This window comes from Uloborus diversus, chromosome 6, assembly GCF_026930045.1.
Source record: "Uloborus diversus isolate 005 chromosome 6, Udiv.v.3.1, whole genome shotgun sequence".
NCBI lineage: Eukaryota > Metazoa > Arthropoda > Arachnida > Araneae > Uloboridae > Uloborus > Uloborus diversus.
In genome coordinates, this window is record NC_072736.1 from 152,257,873 (window position 1) to 152,279,284 (window position 21,412).

The 21,412-nt window shown below is 32.6% G+C and overlaps 1 protein-coding gene across 1 annotated transcript in view; it reads right to left on the reverse strand.

The window, feature by feature from the left end:
• The window catches only part of LOC129225151 (semaphorin-1A-like), a 694,730-nt gene that overhangs the window by 524,058 nt on the left and 149,260 nt on the right, over window positions 1–21,412 (reverse strand). The window lies entirely within an intron of this gene.

A 21,412-nucleotide genomic window follows, 5' to 3' on the forward strand; every position in this document is an offset into this window, starting at 1 on the left:
AGCTACGTTCGAGTAGATTAAAATGCTACTTTGCAAAATTTCTACGTCACAACCAATCACGTGAGCGAAAATCTCGATCTCGCAAGCTGACGAGCTTGAAATGACCGCCCAGGACCTCCCCATTGCAGCCAGACTTCACTGACCACTAAACAAAGAGGTAGGCAGCACTTTCGATAAAATAAATAAGAAACAAATATATATTTTACAAAAATGGTAAGAACATATTTAGCACGTCTCAAAATGTGAGTAATTTAGTTTTTTTTCTTCTTTTTCTTTTTTTACACGAAAGACTACTGAATTAACTAAAATATTATTTAAGGAGCTGAAATCGTGCAATAAAACGATATTTCTCGAATCAAAGAAGATGAACAATGCCGAATAAGGGGTATACTATACGGGAAGGAAGTTTAAACTAATTTTTTAAAAAAAGAAGAAAAAAAATAAAGAAAGTCTTTTAATGTAGTGCATATTAAAAAATAGAGCTTTTAAAAATAGAAATGTACAAACTCAAAACAATGCACTTAAAATACGAATTTATTAAATAAAATATGATTCACTTTATCAAGAGCGTAGTAAGGAAGACTTAATGCGCACGAGTTAATATGGATTATGCGCAATATAAGGAAAAATTAATAATCCTAACGGTTTTAACAAAACTTTAAGATGCAATGTATTCTACTTAGCTACTATCAGCATATTTATTTGTATATTTTTCAATTTTATGAAGCTCTTGAAAAGTGTTTTATTTCTGTTTGTCAAAACTAAGATAGGGAAAAATATAAGTTAAAAGGCACACATTAAATTCTATAAGGTACTTCAACATTTTTTTTTTTCATATGAAGTACATGTTCATACTGTTGATAATTATGCACACTGTTAATGTTACAAGTTATCATACAAAAACTAGTATAGTATTGATATTTTTATGCTGAAGAAGTTCAAAAAGTAATGTTAAAACTTTCGATTGAATTTTAGTTGTTTGAATTTATTTTTTTTTATTATTTAATGTATGTGCATTTTTTTTATTGGCTACCAGTTTTAGGATTAATAAAGCATCATAATTATAAATTATAATAAAAGAAACGCATACCCATGAGTTTCGTGTAGTAACATATCCGCCAGCTGAAAATCTCCAGTTTATTCAACAACAATTTTATCCTTTTTTAACACTCCAAAAATTCACACCGCTGATTGGTCAGCTTTCACATGAATTCAAAGGGCTGTTAAGTAATGTAACGTAGGAGTCCCAGGAGAGCCGTTTTGGTCTAGTTAAAACAACTCTTCTGCAGCCGACTAAAGTAATCTCGTTCACAGGTGACGCCCTCATTACTGACTTAGGAAGACGAAATTATCGACTTGACTAGAGAAAAACTAAAAACTTCACCAGCCTTTACACACTAGGCATGAATTTTAGCATATTCTTTTAGAAAACAGGAAGCCTGCCCGTCGCATGCGCTGAGAAAATTGTCGCATGTACGCACGCGACAGTATGACATTATGCATACTGGTCTCTCTGCGTAGGTCCAAAGAGAAGTAACGTTCGCCACATCTAGGGTTGAATCAACACGCGACAACTGCATGCGTAATTTCTGCGTAAACAATAATGATATAGTATTAAACGCTGCTGCGTGCTACGCGAGACTGCCCGTTGTCTAAATGGAATTAAAGGTTCGTAAATTGTTTCGGAGAATAATCACCCATTTAACTGAATAAAAATCAAGCTCGCAAGAAGGTTTTTAAACTAAAGTAACTTACATTTTCTCCAAATTAGTGTATTTGTGATGGGAAATTTTATACTGTGTAAAAATATTTATCTAGGATGCAGTAGAACGTTTAAGAGTTTTAAAGAATTTCACATTTTTGAAACACAAAACGCACAAACCATGTTTTTTTTTTTTTTTTTTTTTTTTCAAAAAACAAATTTGTTTAGCGGTAAATTCACAGTCAAAACAAGAACACATACTTAACAAAACACAGCAAAATGATAAGTAAAATTAGTCTTGAACTTAGTCTTATTCAAAACATAATGTGTTTCTGAAGAAACTATACAATTGAATAAGAAAAAGCTACTTTCGAAACCTTGTGAAATTTTTGATAGGTAAAGTAGCAGCTTGTACAAAAGAAACTCAATGTTTTATTTTGAATTCTTCTCCTATAAGCAAATGAAGTTTATGTCACGAAATGATAAGGTATTAAACTGCAGTGGGTATGCTACATAAAAATTTGGATGCACAGTATATGACTTGCGGACCACAAGCGAGATTTTCTGCCTTAGAACTTGATATATAACAATAAGTATTAAATAACGCAATTTTAATCAAACATTTTAAATAAATTCAGAAGCTTAATAATTTTTAAAATTATAATTGAAAGGTAAAGAACTGAGCACCATTCACAAAACGAGAGCAAGGCTTGTCTAAACCCAATTACTTTAAAATTGAACAAATATTTTTGTGCTTGAATAGTAAGATAATATATAAGAATGTTTTATCGCACAAAATTGGTAGATTACTGCAGACGCAGGTTTCTGGGTTTCAACGAATCTCATTTTCATCGCAGCGAAGTGTGAGCATTAGGATGAAAAGTGATTTAAGAAAAGCTCGGATGAAAACAAAGGATTCCTCAAAACCCCTAAACACTTGCCTGTAATAATCAGAAAATTCTTTTGCCGTAAACCGTTGCTATATCTTACTTTACGATTACTTTACCCTAAAAGGAAATTCGAATGAAAATACAACATGAAATCACACATGAATACCAAATGAAAAGAGAGAAGAGAAAAGAAACATAACAACTGATCTCTTGTCTTTTTGCTTTCCGAATCCAAAAGCCACGTTCCATAAGAAACAACAGAAGAAAATGCATAATTCCTTTCAGATCCCAAGAATGCGAGTGGGGAGGATCCCCAGAGACACGCGGAACGCATCCATCTCAATAACAGCTACTGAAGGGAAAGAAAATGAATGACAATCCAAACAAGGCATTCCAACATCGAGAGCCGGACAGCGGCCAGTGCCACCAGATAGTGGCCGGATCCGGCTCTTCTTCTCATTTTGCCGGAAGCGCATTCGTGGCGGTGAATATGTCAGCGAATATAGGAAAGTACTTTCTCTGGTCTGACAGCAGATTTCAATATCCAGGATGAAGTTTTTATCCCGAGAGGTTAAGATAATGAAAGTCACTACTATGTGTTAATATAAATATTAGACTTATTTTAGAAAAGTATATAAATAAACTACATTTTGTTAAAAAAAAATTAAATTTTTAAGTAAAATAATTAAATATAACTCTTCATCTTGTGTCACAAGTTAGTGGCTGGATCCGGCTCTTCTCCTCATTTTGCCGGAAGCGCATTTGCGGCGGTGAATATGTCAGCGAATACAGTACTTTCTCTAGTCTGACAGCAGATTTCAATATCCAGGGTATTTCAGGGTGATGTTTTTATCCCGAGAGGTTAAGAAACCGATGGTGTATTTTTTAATTAATTAAATGTTGGACTTGTTTTAGAGGACACATATCATAAGTATATTTTAAAATTATTTTGAAATCTTATAAATGTAACTTAATGAATACATAAAATATAACAATTAAAAAAATAAAGCACAATAATTTCATCAAAGCCACAAAATAGTAGCCGGATGCAGCTCTTCTCATTTTTCCGGAAGCAAATTCGTGTTTGTGAATATGTCAGCGAAAATAGGAAGGTACTATCTCTGGTTTGACAACAGATTTCAATTTCCAGGTTTTTTCGGGGTGATGTTTTTATCCTGATAGATTAAGAAACTAAAGGTTTCTTTCTTTTAAACTAAATGCTGGACGTATTTTAGAAGAGTCCGATACATACCAAAGCTATACTTTTTAAGTAAATTTAAATTAAAAAAAGGATAAATTAATAAATATATAAAATATAATAATTAAATTAACAATGCGTAATCAATAATTTGGCCAGAGCCACGAAATAGTGGCCGATATATAGCTCTTCTTATTTTGCCGGAAGCATTTATGGTGACGGTGAATATGTCAGTGAATATAAGAAAATAATTTCTCTAGTCTGACAGCATATTTCAATTCCCAGAGTATTTCAAGGTAATGTTTTTATCCCGAGAGCTGAAGAAACTACGCGTTAAAAAAATGAAAAAAAAAATAAATAAATAAATATAAAACAATGTACCTGTGTTAGAAGAATCCGACACAAATCAAGACTATATTTTAAATTCATTTTTAATTAAAAAAACAATTAATTGATAAAATAAATAAAGCATAATAATTTTGCTAGAACCAAAAAATTGTAGCCAGATCTGGCTCTTCTTATTTTGCCGGAAGCGCATTCGTGGTGGTGAATATGTCAGTGAATGTAGGTGAATCTAAATGGTTTTATCTCAAGAAGTTAAGATCATGAGAGTATCTCCTCTTTGTTCAATGAAATATTGGAAATAAAAATATATATATATATATAATATATACATAAAAACAAAATAAATGAAATAGAATTCTTCGGCAATTATCGTAGGATTACTGGTTAGGTTCGATTCTTGTTCTGATTTTGCCGGACCAATATTCGTCTAGGTGAATGTGTCAAAGAATAATCATAAAGTAATTTTGTCTCGTCTGACAGCTGATTTCAAGATCCTAGGTATTTCAGGATAATGTTTTTTATTTGGAGAGATTAACGAGATGAATGTATTCCTTTTAAATTGAATACTCGACTTATTTTATAAGAATAAATATCAGAACTATATTATGTTTAATAACTTGAAATTTGAAGATAGAGAAATACATACATGAATAAATATAACTCTTCAGCTAGTGCCACGAGTTAGTGGTCGGATTTGACTCTTCATCTGATTTTGCCGGAAGCGCATTCGTGGAGATGACTACATCAGAGAAAATAGGATTGTACTTTATCTGGTTTGAGGCATATTTCAATAGCTAGGAACATCGACGTGATGTTTTTATCCTTATGGATTAAAGTAAGCTAAGTTCTTGATCAAAATATCTAAAATAGTTCGACAAAACTTTTAATGCCTTCTTTCCTGGAACTTTTGTCAATATAACGCATAAGGCGTACATTGTCAGCATTTAATGTATGTCTCATGAAAATTAAAAATCATGTGCGTCGTATTTTCGCTTATTTAGTCTTTTTAAGTATAAATACACGTCACATTTTCAAATTCTCAAGTATTCTGGATCATTTAATGATTTAAATTAAATTTGTTTTGAATACAGTGGTCAATAAAATTTTAATAATTTCATAGATACAATTAAAAGATCGGCCAAAATTAATACAAATACGACGTAAATAAAATTTTGTATATGAAATGCACTTACAGAAAATAACCGTAAGTTAGTGCTGTGAAATTTATGTAACATTTTTCAAACTCTCCGAGGTGCCTACTCTGTCATTTTTTTCATAGAATTGGTAAGCACCCAGTTCGAGATGTTACTGTCTGACTGAGGTGAAAAATGTAAATTTTCATGTGCGTGTTTCGTTGATTTCAATGCGACTCTGCTTAATTTAGAGGCTAACATACATCTCTAACTGAAAACTAGTTCATTTTCTCCTGTAAGTCGGATGTTCAGCCTTCCGTCTCATCTATTGTCTGACAGTAGGTGCATTCAATTGCTCAAAAGAATTTAAGGTAGGCAAACACCCTAGTTAAAAAAAATCGATTTTGAGATTATGAACAATTTAGAGAGCCCTAGTGTTTTTCTTTTTAACCGACTTCAAAAAGGAGGCGGTTATCAGTTCATACCGTATGTATGTTTTTTTTTTTTGTTTGTCCACTCATAGCGTCTCACCTAGGGAACCGATTTTGATGATTCTTTTTTTAATGGATAGAGGATGGCTCAACTTAGGTCCCATTACTTTGTTTGACCATATTTGTTCTTGAGATAAAAAGTTATGGCCAAAAAACCGTAAATTTCCCTATTAAATGATTAAAATGATATTGTAGCGAAGTTCGCACTTTTCATCCGTGGACAACGGTGGCTCAGTGGTAGAATTCTCGTCTCCCACACGAGCAACCCGGGTTCAAATCCCGACTAGGACAAAGAGAATTTTACTAAAATTTCGTTTCTACTGTTTCCCGTATTTTCTCGAATGTTCTGTTAATTTCTGTATCTTTCCAAGTCTGGAAAATTCCAGCACTTTCTCAAGTTGTATATAAGGAGATGTAACGTTCATTCGTGGTTCTGAATAAAGATCTCGAGTTGAGACTAACGAGTATTCGCTTCATTTGGCTTTCACATTGTCTTCGCTATCTTCATCTACGCGACAATATGAAACTCATTGTTATACAAGTTTGGTGCCATATAATTGTAACATTAATAGTAATTGTAATGATAATTTTGAATAAAGGCGTTTCTAAAGCAATACAGTGATATAGAGCCGCACTTCTTACTAGGTAACTTCTTACTTTTACTGAAATATCTACATTTACACTAAAAAGAATGAAATAAAAAAATTTTGAAAAAAAAAAAAAATAGAACCGACTTCAAAATTGCTCTAAAAAGTGAAAAATAATTTTATTCTTTAAACACCTTCGATAATACTTTTAAACATAATTTTTGAAGTTGGCGCAAAAACAAAAAGTAAAATCCATTGTAACCATGCTTCGTTCATATTTTTATCAAAAAATCATCCAAACTTAGGAACGAAACATTTATATCGTTACTCAAATATGCTGTCATCAATGCGTAATGCATGTGGTAGGGAAGAAACTGGACCTGGTTAAATTTATACTTGTAATTGAGTTATGGCTGTGAATTATTTTATTGATCGTTTTTGCGCCAACTTCAAAAATTATGTTTAAAAGTATTATCGAAGGTGTCTAAAGAATAAAATTATTTTTCACTTTTTAGAGCAATTTTGAAGTCGGTTCTATTTTTTTTTTTTTTTCAAAATTTTTTTTAAATCTGCAATTGTTTTTTGAATCGACGAGTTAGTGAAAAAACTAAAAGAAATTTAACTAAACCCAAATGCACTGCTAATAACTGAAATTTACTTTTTCTTTCTTGATTTTCTCATAACCACGTTTTCAAGTTTTTATTTACGCCAACCGCTCGACCGAAAAACGTATTAACTTTATAGATTTGAAACTTTTCAAACATGGTGGTTGAACAAATTACTGTAATAAACCTCAAAAAGTTAATGCACATGCAACATGTGGTTTTGAAATAATGATCAATTAAACTTAGGGGGGAGAAAGTACGTTTTTTCGGGGGAAATCTTCAAACATTTCCCATAACACCTGTCTTTAGTTAATTATTTTCAAATTGTAGTGTCACATCACCCTCTGGTATCTCACAAAGGGATATACACAAAAAGTTCTTAAAATTATGAAAAAATGAAGGCACTGGAAGTGTTAAGGAAATGGTAGTTTTTTGCTAAAAATATGTTGTTTTTTTTAATTTAAAAAACCTATAGATTTTTGTTTCAACAAATAAGTAGTCAAAATGTGTTATTTATGTCATATTTAATAATCGTGTTAAACTTTGGAAAGGTGCAATGATTATTGAAGGAAGAAATATTTAGGGTATTCGGCTACCTTAAATATCAGGTTTATCCCCAGTTTCGCTGACACATTTCAAGATTTCTCACCCCTTTAATATTTCAAAAGGTATAAAAACTGCAAAAGAGGGAGGGGGATGACAAGTCGGCGAAACTGGGGAGACACTAAATATCTTCTAGCAGTTATTGCAACAAGTAACTTAGAAAAATACAGAAACAAGTAAGAATCCGAGAGGAAAATTAAGTATTGAGACAAAATATAGCCCAATTTAAACCTAGAGTCTCATTAGAAGAGATTGGAATTCAAAACAAAGTATTTCATTCTAAGCATAATAAGTCGTTTGTGAATAAATGAAAATCAGCGTAAGCACACAAATATAAGAAATTATGGCTCGCTTTTGCGTAATTACTCAGGTTATATTAGGTTTCTAAAATAATTGCTTATCAAGATGTCGCATTAAACAATTGAACGTAATGATAAAACACGTTTGAATGGTATTTCAACTAAAGCCTAGTTAAAAAGCTAAAAAAAAAGCTACGCTTCCAGAAAGCGCCATTTTTCACCGTTCACTCAGGATTTTTATTTTTGGATTTCATAAATAATTCAGCATTCGAGCGAGAAAATAATTCTTTTAAAATCTCAAATAACAATTTAAATACGACTTTATGATTCTGGGAGCTCTCTTTTTCGTGTTCCTAGTCCATTAACCGGGAAGGTAGCTTAGAAAGGAGAGAAAAAAAACATTATTTGACTATTATTGTTTTCTGCAATGCAGCAAAATTTTATGTTAATTCGTTGATTTCTTGAAAGATTTGAAATGTTGAAGAACGATGTAGTTATTTGAAGAAAAAGGGCATTTAAATGCATTTTTTTTTCTTGCTTTCAAAAAGTTAACGAATGATGCCTGCAGAAGTAAGATATTTATCTCTTTCAAGCTAATGCGTTTTTTAAAACTAGTATTTTAAAGAGCCTTTTCTCTAAATTCCTAATCTGAAACAGGAATGCTGTCTCATTTATATGCCTTAATCGAAATGAGGTAGAAAAGTTTTCTTGAAAGACAGAAGCATAAATTTTAATTTAATATTACCGGTATTGTGCATAAATGTGTTACGACAAATGAAAATTAAAAAAAAATTACTGAATGATTTATTTAAAAATATGCATGAATTTGTTCTTTACAAATTCAAATCAGTGATAAAATAAAAAATGACATTTTTTTTTCGTTAAATCACGAAAAATAATTTCGATAAATTCGTTACTGAAAAATCACAATGCAGAAATGATTTTTCTGAATGTTTTAAACATAATAATTGATGGGCTAAAAATGATATTTAAATCGGAGAGTTATAAAAAGAAATTTAATCTTGTATTATCAGACAAAAATACTATATTTATGTCTACTATAGATTTCTGATCACTCCGACTTAGGTTGCGAAGTTTACAGTTTCCATTATTTTAACATAGATGAATCAACTTCACAAATGCCTTCCTTGAAACCAGCGAATTAATGTAAAAAAAATAACTTTAATCAGCATTAAACAAAATTTAATGCCTTCCTTTTAGAATCAAGTATTAAATTTATGAAATAAAAAAATTTGCATAATTATACGGCGTTTACGCATTTAACCAGCAGGACCTCTGTTTTTGCATTTTAAAGCGGAAAAAAGTTAAGAGCTAAAAGATGGAATCAAACATTTATATGATCCCCAAATTCTTTACGTTGCGTTTAGAGAAATATGAGAGAGAGACCGACAAACAGACACACACACAGAGCGAGAGAGGGACAGACAGACAGAGAAAGAGAAGAGATGGGAGGAGAGAGAGTAAAGATTTAGAATTCAAAATTAGTTGAGCGTGTGCAGAAAATGAGATGGGAAGCTACAGCTCGTTCAGAGGAATGACATGTTATCGAAGTAAGAAAAAAAAATAACTTTTTCATTGCTATTTAAAAATAAATGCAAGTGTTATGCTATGATAAGTAAAAACATACTACAAAAGTTCATACAGTTTGAAAACATATTGCATGCAGATGCACTACAGACTCGTATAATTTTAAACAATTCTCAGCAGCTATGCTGATCCCTAAAAGGTGTAATTGACATCGAATGTGTGGTGTAAGTCACAAAGCATTCTGTTTCATATATCAGTGAATATTGATCGTATTAGCATCACTTTTTTGTGTTCGAATTGTTTTTTCATGCTTGTAGCTCAAGTCAGGTACTTTTTCTGATTTTCAGTGCAACTGCAGAAATAGGTCCCGAAATTCTTCTAATTCTGGTTAACTCTTCGAGGCACAGTGACTGTGAAAGAAGCAATCAACTTCAATTATTTTTCAACCACTGGTTAAAGCCACTGTGCCAGTTGGCTGAAAAAAAATTGTTGGCCTTCAACGAAACCACGAAGTTTCGAAAACGATAAAACACTAAAATGTCAAAACTTCCCAATAGCATACTCTAACGCACTTTTACTACACAATGTCCGTTAAAACATAACTTAAAACTCTTATTTTTCTCACGGCCGGCATACTAATTACCTGTAACCAAATATCCAAGTTAAAACTCCTTAGTTTTACGTTAACGTAACTCTACAATACGTCACGTGTCCATAGTAAATGGAACAGCATCCGGCAACCTAAATGCTGCAATTGATGAAGTTAAGAGCGCCTTAATGCGGGTCTGGTCAGCAGGCAATCCGGGCAAAGCATCCATGTGATCAACTGAGCGTACATGATAATGCCACATGGATAATGTCCCTCAATACGGTTTAACGCCTGATAGAAAACGGGATTAATGGGTACGATCCGGCCCCTATCATCCGGCACATGAGTCTGGAATCGCACGTGATTACCGGATTCTGTTCTCGACTGAATACCGAAGGGTTTATTCTGTACTACCTACGTAGCTTATGTGCTGGGAGATAGTTAAAGAGATACATAGCATTGTGATCAGCACAAGTGTAGCCTGCTGAGTCGGTTCATGATTTCCGTATAAACTACAAATGAACGGCTAAATGTAGTAATAATAGTCAAATTGATTTATAACATCATTCAAATATTCAGCAGATCAATTGGTGGCTCAATATTTACACCATGATTCAACTGTTCCATCAAGTTCAAGACTTAGAAATGTAAAATATATTTTTTGATGTTTTATCTGAATTTTTTTTAAGCTTTTATCATGTGTGAAAAACTGCCCCTCCCCCCAAAAAATCCCTTCAAATGAACAAATTTAATTTATCGAATAAATTAATTGAAATATGTAGAAGAAAAAAAAAGAAAAATATAGACAAAATATTCATACATCATTACTAAGAAAGCAATTCACAAGACTACAGGAGACAAAGTCACAGTTTTGAATTATCAGGTTAAAAAAAAAGGATTATATCGTACTATACATAGATTACTATTGATCTTAGCATTATATTTTACTCGTGTAATCTCAATAAGTCATAACAAAAGGGCAAAAAATAAGTTTTTCTGACATATATTGTGTTTACATTCGCACCCCGACAAGGAAAGTGACACAACTGGAAAAAAGAAAAAAAAACAGCAATGGAGAAAAACCAAGGTTTTACACAAGAAGAGTTTTAAGTGATTTAGTCTCAAATATTGCAATATGCGAAACAATTTATAATGCAATGTTTACTGGTCAGTTTTTGTTGTCTAATTTAATAACGCACACTTAAAGTTTGTATACGTTTCTTCTAAATTGATGTAATTTTAATGATAAATCACTAATGATTTTCTCGCTTTACGCCAACACGCACCAGTTTTGTAAGCTAACTTTGTGCGACTTGTGTGCCAAGACGGAGCATTAAATTTAGATTTTAAATCAATAGCTAGAACTTTTTTTCCAAATTTTGAATAATGTCACTTTCCTTGCCTGGGTGCGACATATTTTCTTGATTATGGTGTTCAAATACCAGTATCACACAAAAGCGAGTCTATTTCAATGTATTGCACTAGTTTTTAGCTTCATATGAAGTTATTTTGCATGTTTTCTCCCATTAATATTTATATATGAACGCTGGGACACACATTTTATACTTGATTTTACCAGGGCTGCAGAGTCGGACTGGTTTTGGGGTAAAGGAGTCAAAGTCGGAGTCGGGAGTCAAAGGTTTAAAGTTTCAACAGTCGGAGTCGGTCATTTTCCCCCAAAATCCTAAACTCTGTCAGTGCTTGCGGAGTCGGAACCATAGTCGAAGTCGGACTGATTTTAGTGTAAAGGAGTCGGATTAGAAGGTTCAAAAATTTCCGTAGTCGAAGTTGGAACCGGTTATTTTTCCTCTGACTCCGCAGCCCTGGTTTAACATTTTTAAATGTAAAGCAAATAAAACAACGAAAGTTAGTTCAGTTTTTAATTTTATACATTTTACACACCCACAAACATTTGCTTGAATAAATAAGTTTTTAACCATTAATATTAATATTTAGTTTGATTTAAATTTCTCACGTTCGAAAAAAATTAATGTTTCTCCGTAATACAGTTAATTGTGAGAAAGTTGATCGCGATCAATAAAAACAACTGAAAAAGTATCATGAAACTATTATCCTGACACACGTTTTAAGCAGCAGAATGAGCTTATTTGTGATAAAACATTGTAAAAAACCATTTCAGGCATTAAAAAAAAAAAAAAAACGAAAGCACAACTATCGTTTGGAGGAACACCTGTATTTAGTAATTAACTCTTTTTCACAAGTTTCCATTGAAACTTGGCAACTCGATGGAGAGGCTTGAGCTAAGAACCTCTGAAAAAATTATACGTGTAAAAGTATTGTATTGGCAGAAAAAAAGTTTTTTTTTCATTAAAAAAACGGGAAAAAATCGAAAACTATAAAAGGCGAGCATAAAAGGGGGGAAAAAAACTTTTGTAATGAAATGAAAAACATATTAATCGTTTCATTTTCAGGTATGCGTTAGAAGGGGAAAAAATCCACTAATTAAGTGAAACAAATTGAAAATAAACACGCAGTATAATGAGTGAAATTAAGCAAAGAACAACTGATGCAGAAAAAGCAAAAGCGATTAAAAAGAACCTAATTAAAACAATGAAATCAAAATGCTATTGATCCATCACAGTGCACTGATTAAGTTACAGATAAAATTGAAAGTAAAATAGGAAGCTTGAGCTATTTGAGCTTATTTTTTGGCACAAAAAAAAAAAAAAAAAAACTATTTTTATATTTGTCTTTGCCAGCATTTCGGATGATTCAAAAAAGGCGAAGGAACACATATTAATATTTTATAACAATGATTAACAGAAATTGAAGGTGTTAAATAAAGGATTAATGTCAGTTACATTTTTAACTTCTCCACAAACTGATTTCACGCAATGAACGCATGAGATACGTACGTTTGAAAAACTTAGTTAAATGTATTTTTGCTCTCGGTATTAGTAATAAAAATTTAATATTGTAGAAAAACAAGCAGGGTCAAGAAATTGAAAGTCTTCAAATTATGTATTTATACATATTTATATTTTGCGCCAAACGTTCAAAATGTTTAAAATCAAAATATATATCTTTTTCCCGTAATAACGTCTTCTATTTTACTATCATAAAGTTCCTTTTCTATGGAATCGATCACTATTGCAGTTCCTCTTCGTAGTTTTCATCTATTTATTTCCTCTAAATATTTCAAGGAGTGTTTTCGTGCCTTTAATAAAATCCTTGCTATATTTCTGATGAAAGTACATTCTAATAAAATAGGAAGTCCTTAAAACGTAGCATCCAGCATAGTTACCAACAACGCATTTTGAAGAGTTAAAAACTAAGCTAAAATATGCTCCAGTGAGAGTGAAATATGTGAGTGAATCGTTCGTGCACACTTTTACGTTTTAAACAGAAACAAATATTACTTGGAATCGGATAATTTAGGGAAAAGGCGCGAATTCGTATGTGACAAAATGAGGTTTTCCACTGTTTTTTGAAGGTACAAATTTACTGCCGAAAATAAAAACCGATATTTCAAAACAAGTTTCATTTTTGAAGTAAGGGACTTCCCGATATCCTTTACAGTAGGGGACACTTTGGCAACATATCGCCAAATTTGGCGATTGTTCTGGCAATTTCTTACCAAATTTGGCGACAAAATCAGATAAATACGGCCAAAATTGATATTGATGACATTGACCTAGATGACATTTAAGGATTTTCATGACGGTGAAGTTTCAAATTCTCATTTCCGGCACATTAAGGTTTAAAGGGATGAGTGAGCAGAATGGCTTCTTCCGGAAATTTGTTTCTAACGGTACTACACTGAAGAGCCAAAAAAACTGGTACACCTGCTTAATATCGTGTAGGGCCTCCGCGAGCACGCAGAAGTGTCGCAACACGACGTGGCATGGACTCGATTAATGTCTGTAGTAGTGCTGGATCCAATTGACACCATGAATCCTGCAAGGCCGTAAATAATTCGCTAAGAGTACGAGGAGGGGGAGATCTCTTCTGAACATCACGTTGCAAAGCATCCCAAATATGCTCAATAATGTTCATGTCTGGAGATTTTGGTGGCCAGCGGAGCTGTTTAAAGTCAGAAGAATGTTCCTGGAGCCACTCTGCAGCAATTTTGGACGTGTGGGCTGTCGCATTGTCCTGCTGGAATAGCCCAAGTCCGTCGGAATGCACAATGGTCATGAATGGGTGCAAATGATTAGACAGGATGCTTACGTACGTGGCACCTGTCACAGACACATCAAGACGTATCAGTGGTCCCATATCAGCCCCACTGCACACACCCCATACCATCACAGAGCCTTCACCAGCTTGAACAGTCCCCTGTTGACATGCAGGGTCCATGGATTCATGGGGTTTTCTCCAAACCCGTACGCGTCCATCCGCTCGATACAGTTGAAAACGAGACTCATCAGACCAGGCAACGTGTTTTCAGTCTTCAACAGTCCAGTGCTGGTGTTCACGGGCCCAGGCGAGGCGCAAAGCTTTGTGTCGAGCAGTCATCAAGGGTACACGAGTGGGTCTTCGGCTCCGAAATCCCATATTAATGATGTTTCGTTGAATTGTTCGCACGCTGACACTTGTTGATGGCCCAGCGTTGAAATCTGCAGCAATTTGCGGAAGGGTTGCTTTTCTGTCACGTTTAATGATGTTTCGCAATCTTCGTTGGTCCCGTTCATTCACGATCATTTTTCGGCCGCAGCGATGTCGAAGACTGGATGTTTTACCGGAATCTTTATATTCACGGTACACTCGTGAAATTGTCGTACGGGAAAATCCAAATTTCTCCTCTACCTCGGAGATGCTATGCTATGTCCCATTTCTCGTGCGCCGACTATAACACCACGTTCAAACTCACTTAAATCGTGATAACCTGCCATTGTATCAGCAGTAACCGATCTAACAACTGTGTCAGACTCTTGTTGTCTTATATAGTCGTTGCCGACCGCAGCGCCGTATTCTGATTGGTTCCATATCAATTTATTTGCATACGCATGCCTATACCAGTTTTTTTGGCTCTTCAGAGTAGTATTGGTATGTGAGACATTGACAGTCTGGAGGAGATGAGTTCAAAGGCAGACACACACAGAGGCAGAAGAACATACTTTAATTTTAGAGCAGGAATTAGTAACTGCAGAGAGAGCAAGTCCAATCATTGACCTAGAAAATGCTGAGGCAAAGATCTCAAGTCACAAGGTTCAATTTCGAATGGGAGACACTTAATACGTGAAACGAGTGGACGAAACCTGATTTCTTCCAATACTTTACACTTAAATGCATCGCGTGACCTGGGATCCTTCCTTTAAGAATTGAAGGCTTCTGTTTCCCACCTTGATGTGCTGCAATTTTCAAATCAAACGCCAAAAACATATTTGTTCATTTTCAAAAAATAAAGTTATGTAAACTACAGTGTAACTTCGATTTAACGATACCCGATTTATGGATTTCCTCCATTTAATGATATATTTCACTGATCGAGATTTGACTGCGTAGAATTTCTATGTTCCTTGATATAACGATATCCTTGGTTTAACGATAACTTTTTTCCAATCCCTTGACTTTTGTTAAATCGGGGTTATACTGTATTTCCCTTTGCCTCGATTTCCGCTTCCTCTATTCTAAGCAAAAAAACTTTACATAACTTATAAACGTGTCGAACGTGAGATTTCTCTATTTGAGTAGTTTCGTGGACATAGCCAATGTTCAACATACTATAGCGACCGTTACAAGTTGGACGTGAATCAATTAGCAGGCCTCAATCTGAAGTTACAGCACCTTCAAAACTATGTCTCTAATCTGAGAAACGCAGAGAATGCTGTAATATCAGTCTACGATCTGTAACGAATCCATCCGAGGTTAATCGAGTGATCTCTTGGAAATCAGACATTTTCAGCCGAATTTGATTTAAGCCATAAACTAGAATCATTTTATACTGCTAGAGATACATTTTTATTTGCACTCTAGAGCGCGATACTATGTGATCATTTGTCCTTAAAACTTTCTTAAATTGGGAACTAACCAGTTTTAAATGGTGAGGTAATGACGAGGCTCTCATTGCAGGATTGTAATAGTAAATGAACGACATTTTCATTATCAGTAAAATTCTGAATTGATTTCTTTAGTTTTATATTTTTCTAACTTCAATTTAAAAAGATCATCAATTAAAATAGAAGTAAAAGTGATGATGCCTTGTAAATGTTTTTAAATAAATTTTATTTAAAAATTAATAATATTTTCTTAACTGTACTTTTTTTTATTTGTCACGTTATTGTCTTCTCCCGTTAAGTGCGGGAGTAGAACTTTCAGAAAACATGCGTTTATATGAATGAAAAATGATCTGTTATCATATGATTTAAGTAAAAAAAGAACGTTAGTAAAGCATAATGTCTCAAGAAAGTCATCATTCAGCTATTTCAAGGCTTCAATGGAGCCTTTTCATCAGTACAGAAAAGTTCTCTCATATAAACAACTTCCCTTCCTCTCTTTTTTTTTTACCTTTGCCTGTGACACTCAAAATTCCAGTTTTTAGCGCACTTATTAAATACGGGGTACAACAAAAGGGGTTTGAACTCCACTAGAACCCTTGGTTTTGAGCCATATTACTAATCGTAGTATGCCAATATATTTTCATGCAGGAACTGCATGACTGATTCCTCTCCCCCCCCCCCCCCCGGCAAAGGGAAAATTTTGATTTGCTTTGAAAAAACTCCAACCCCTTCTTATATTAATAGGATAAACTTTTGCAAGCGTTGGTGGTCTTAAAAATGCATACTAAAATATTTTACTGTAAAACTGCAAAATAGACATTTATTTGTATTTTATTGTTCAGTTTCGTGGTTTATAGTTTCAGTTTCAATTTTTTTTAGTTTTATGTTTTAAAGTTTAGTTGTTTCAATTTAAAGTTTAGTTTTAGTTTTAAGTTTAATTTTTAAGTTTCAAGTTTTTAACTTTGATTTTAAGTTTTAGTTTCAAGTTTTTAATTTCAAGTTAGTTACAGTTATGTTTCTAAATAATCGCTGCAACTCCCACCAAGGAAAAGAATTGTGAATTTCGACGAATCAACTAAATTTTCCAGCTCAAAATTCGGCATTTCAACTTAATTAGCTTCATTAGAAGCAGTAAATGCAACACTAACTCGTAATTCAATTCTGATATATTCCGGAATCTGTAACTACATTCAGTTCCTATCTAAGTTCTCCAGATATCCGTCTTTCCCTCCGTCTTCCGTCGCAAATGGCCTCACAGAATCGGAAATCATTAGGCGGAAAGGTTTTCAATATTTCATAAAGGTTAAAACGTCCACTCTAATCAGAGCTGGACCTATTCTTGGACCTCAGCCAGCTACATCATCATCAAGGGATAAAACATGAATCCTCTCATGTACTTGAACTGTTTTTCCCACTCACAGCCACAGACAGAACTGTTAAATATTTTTCTTCTACAAATAGTTGTGCGCTTTGTAGGAATGAGATAAATATAAATCGATTGCTTTTGACTTAGGGAATTTCTTTTTTGAGTTTTGTCTTAGTTCGAGTTATTTTTGTTTTTCATTTTGGTCACAAATTGATAAATATTTTAAATAGGTTTTGACTCCGAAAGAATACGTTTAAAAAACGTAATGCGTTTAATTTAAGAATTTTAATTCGTGCTTTTTAAAATAAATCCTAAACACTTTCTATATACGCACACAAGCAGAGAAGAACAATTTTAATAAAATAATTATTTTACACATTTTTAAAAAATAGTCACGTTAGAATTTGAATTAAACAAAGAAAATGAAATTCTAATGCATTTCATTATTTTTTAAATTTAAACTAATGACATTCTTGCGATCGAAGAAAAACCGGTCAGTAGGTTTCATTTATTTTACGCGTGTGTGTATTTTCCTCATGTATGTTGTTAATACAAAAAAATGTCATGTAATTCAGTACATTTTAATGAAAACAGTGCAAAATAGACTATAGTTTCGTTTTTTTTTAAATTTTATATACTCATGTCAAAATTTAGTTAATTCAGACATAAAGAGGGAGTGTTAATTTGCCGCATTTTTTGAAAAAAACGAATTTAATAAGAAGGAAAATGAAGTAAACATTTATCAAAAACTATCTTTTCACACTTAAGAAAAGGTTTTGTTTTTGCGACCGCATTCGTTTTGCCGTAGGGATTTTTTCCGAAATTCGAATTACTAAAAAATCTTTTTTTGGTGAATTTCGTTATCTTGATGAAAATTCGGGATATTTCATTTATTAGGAAATTTAGTAGAAGACATTGAAATTCGAGAGTCTCTCGAACAAAAAGACAGTTTACAGCTGAGGAAAAGGGGAAGTATAAGAATGTTGGCATAACTTTTAAATCCTATAGTCCACCTCACGATTGTTGACATTCGTCTCTGAGCGAATCTACTTCAAAAGCGATAGGAAAAAATAGGAACCAGAGCCACCAAATTTGAGCATTGCTGAAACAAATTTTCTTTGTGAAGCATCATTGCTAGCTTGCAGTTTTTCTAATGATAGTAATTAACTGTAATTTGTAGTTTTCCCGAGTGCAAAAAATAATTAAAAGAACTATATTAAGAAAGCGAAATGAAGAAACACCTTAGTTCAGAAAAGAAAAAAAAGAAAATATTACAACGTTTATTTGCACAGAATTGCATACACGTGTTTCGGGGTTAAAAGGAATTCATTTTCAATGCAATAGAAGATAGCATATGGATCAGTGAATCTCTTTTGGGGGGGGGATTCATTGATCCATAAGGTATCGTCTAACCCCCCTTTTCCATAAGCTTTTTTTTTTTTTACATTGGAAAAGGGAATGCTTGTAACCTCAAAACACGTGTATGCAGTTTGTTCTCTGCGATTTTCGTAGAATTAACGTTGTAAAATCTTCTTCTACTGTGTATATAAAACCATATAAATTTTTACTATAAATAGTAATCCTTTTACTATACGGTTTTAATGTTCAAAGTAATAGTAACAATCGATAGTTGGAATAAATTTAGGTCTAATTTCACGTTGCATTACAGAAAAAAAGCACCACAAATATGCCGCATAAAACATTCCTCTCAAATTGAAACATTTACCTCGCCATTCTGTCTTCCAAAATAATATCTTTCAACTTCCAACTGTCCAAAGATAACAAATGCTCATCGCCTGTCACTCAAACCCATGTTAGCTGCTTAAAAAGTCAAAAGTTTCAAAAAAGTGGAAGAGAAACAGCGGGAAAAACGGCAGGAAATGCTCAATTGGCGATTATAATATCTGGAAACGACACTGATAAAAAGAAAAAGGAAAAAGTAAATGTGAAAGAAAAAGCAAAAATACAAAGACGTCCTTTTGGTGCTCTGTAACTGTAGATAACGTCAAAGGATTCCGACAGAACGGCGCAGTCTGGCGCAAAACGAAAAGGGCAGCAAGAATCGATACCGCCCTCGATATGGAAATCATGCATCGATGAGCAATTTTTCATCCAATTTATCGTCTCTCCGATAAGATTTGAAATTTAATTGTAAGATTTATGTTTATCAGAATGTTGCAGAATGATCTAATCAAGCTTACTTTGTTGTTTTTGAAAGGGAAACAATGTTTTGTGCGTGTTTAATGCTTTGTATCATATCTTTTTAAAGTGGAAAATGCATATTTTAATTGTTTCAAAAATAAATTAACCTATTACTATATAATTAAAACTAATCAATTATAAAAATGGTTACTTTCAATTTTATCGATTCAATATTTTTCAATCATACACCGATGGGCAATTTTTCATCTAATTTATCGTCCTTCCGATAAGATTTGAAATTTAATTGTGAGATTTATGTTTATTAGAATGTTGCAGAATGATCCAATCAAGCTTACTTTGTTATTTTTAGTGAAAAACAATGTTTTGTGCTTGTTTAATGCCTTGTATCATATTTTTTTTAAGTAAAAAATATATATTTTTTAATAGTTTCAAAAATAAATTAACCTATTACTATGTAATTAACACTAATCAATTATAAAAATGGTCACTTTCAATTTAAGTTAGATTCGTTTAAGGCCACCTATTGATTAGTACTATCCCCGTCTCAAGTATATGTTACGTTTAAATAATTTGTATTTACTATTGCCACTATGTGAATTAAAATTATTTCGCTACGTAAATATTATTATCGGTATGTAAATCCAATTAATCAATATTAAAAATGATTACTTTCCACATTGATTAGATATATTTAGGGACACCTGTTGTTTTGTACTTCTTACGTTTCAATTATCTGTTACATTTGAATGCTTGAGCACTGATTATTTCCACTTTGTAAATCCAACTCATTATCACCATGTAAACGCTATCATCTCTATGTAAATTCAACTTATTATCAGTAGATAAATGTAATTATCACTATGAGAATCCAACTTATTATCACCATGGAAATGTTATCACTACGTAAAATCAACTTATAATCACTATGTTAATGGTATTATCTCTATGTAAGTCCAACTAATTTATATTACAAATGGTTGCCTTTGTTATTAACTATGACACCTATTGTTTTGTTTTAATTGTTCTTCCGTCTCAATTGAAAGTTATATTTAAATACTTTTGCACTAATTATTGCCACTTTATATATCCAACTTATCATCACCATTTAAATGTTACTAATCAATATGTAAATTTTACTTATTATTACAATGTAAATCCAACTCATCACTATGTAAGTTCAAATTATTATCTTTAAATAAATGCTATATCTCTATGTAAATCTTACATTTGACTACTTCTGCACGTGTTATTGATACAAAAGATTTTATGATTTTGTTGAATGATTTTAGAAAATTCAGAGTTCTATGCAATCAGTAAAAAACATTTGTCACAAACACACACAAGCATTCTCTCTTTCTTCCAATTAATCAGAATTAAATTAGTTTCAAAAATCTCTTGCTAGCAGTCTTTAGCCAAACCCAATTTTGTAAGAAGTTTTTAAGGAAAAAAAAACATTTCTTCATGTAAAATTGTCTTCTTTTTTTCTCAAAAATTTTTTAATTCTGTTATTTTTATTACTATTTTTCTGATAGTCGAGGTCTTATAAAGAACAAAAAGTAATGTTCCGAAAATCATGCTCACAATTTAAGCCCAATTACAATTTCATAATATGTTGACCAAGATTTAATAGCCATGGATAAATTTCTATATTATAATCGCTAAACCTTAGACCATTATAAAAAAATATTAAGACCCATTAGCCGCACTTGAAGAAGTAAATGGGTGAAAAGTAACTAAACCAGAGTCTGTTCGTTTAAAATTTGACTTGAAATCTGCGTTAAAGACGTCAAAGTTAGTGTTTCCGTACTTTAACGATTCAAATATTCAACTATCATAGAACCAAACAAGATGTTCACAGTAATTATAAGCCACTAATAACGAAAAATAATAAGACTTTAAACAAGTAAAGACATGTATGCAAAGTTTAAGC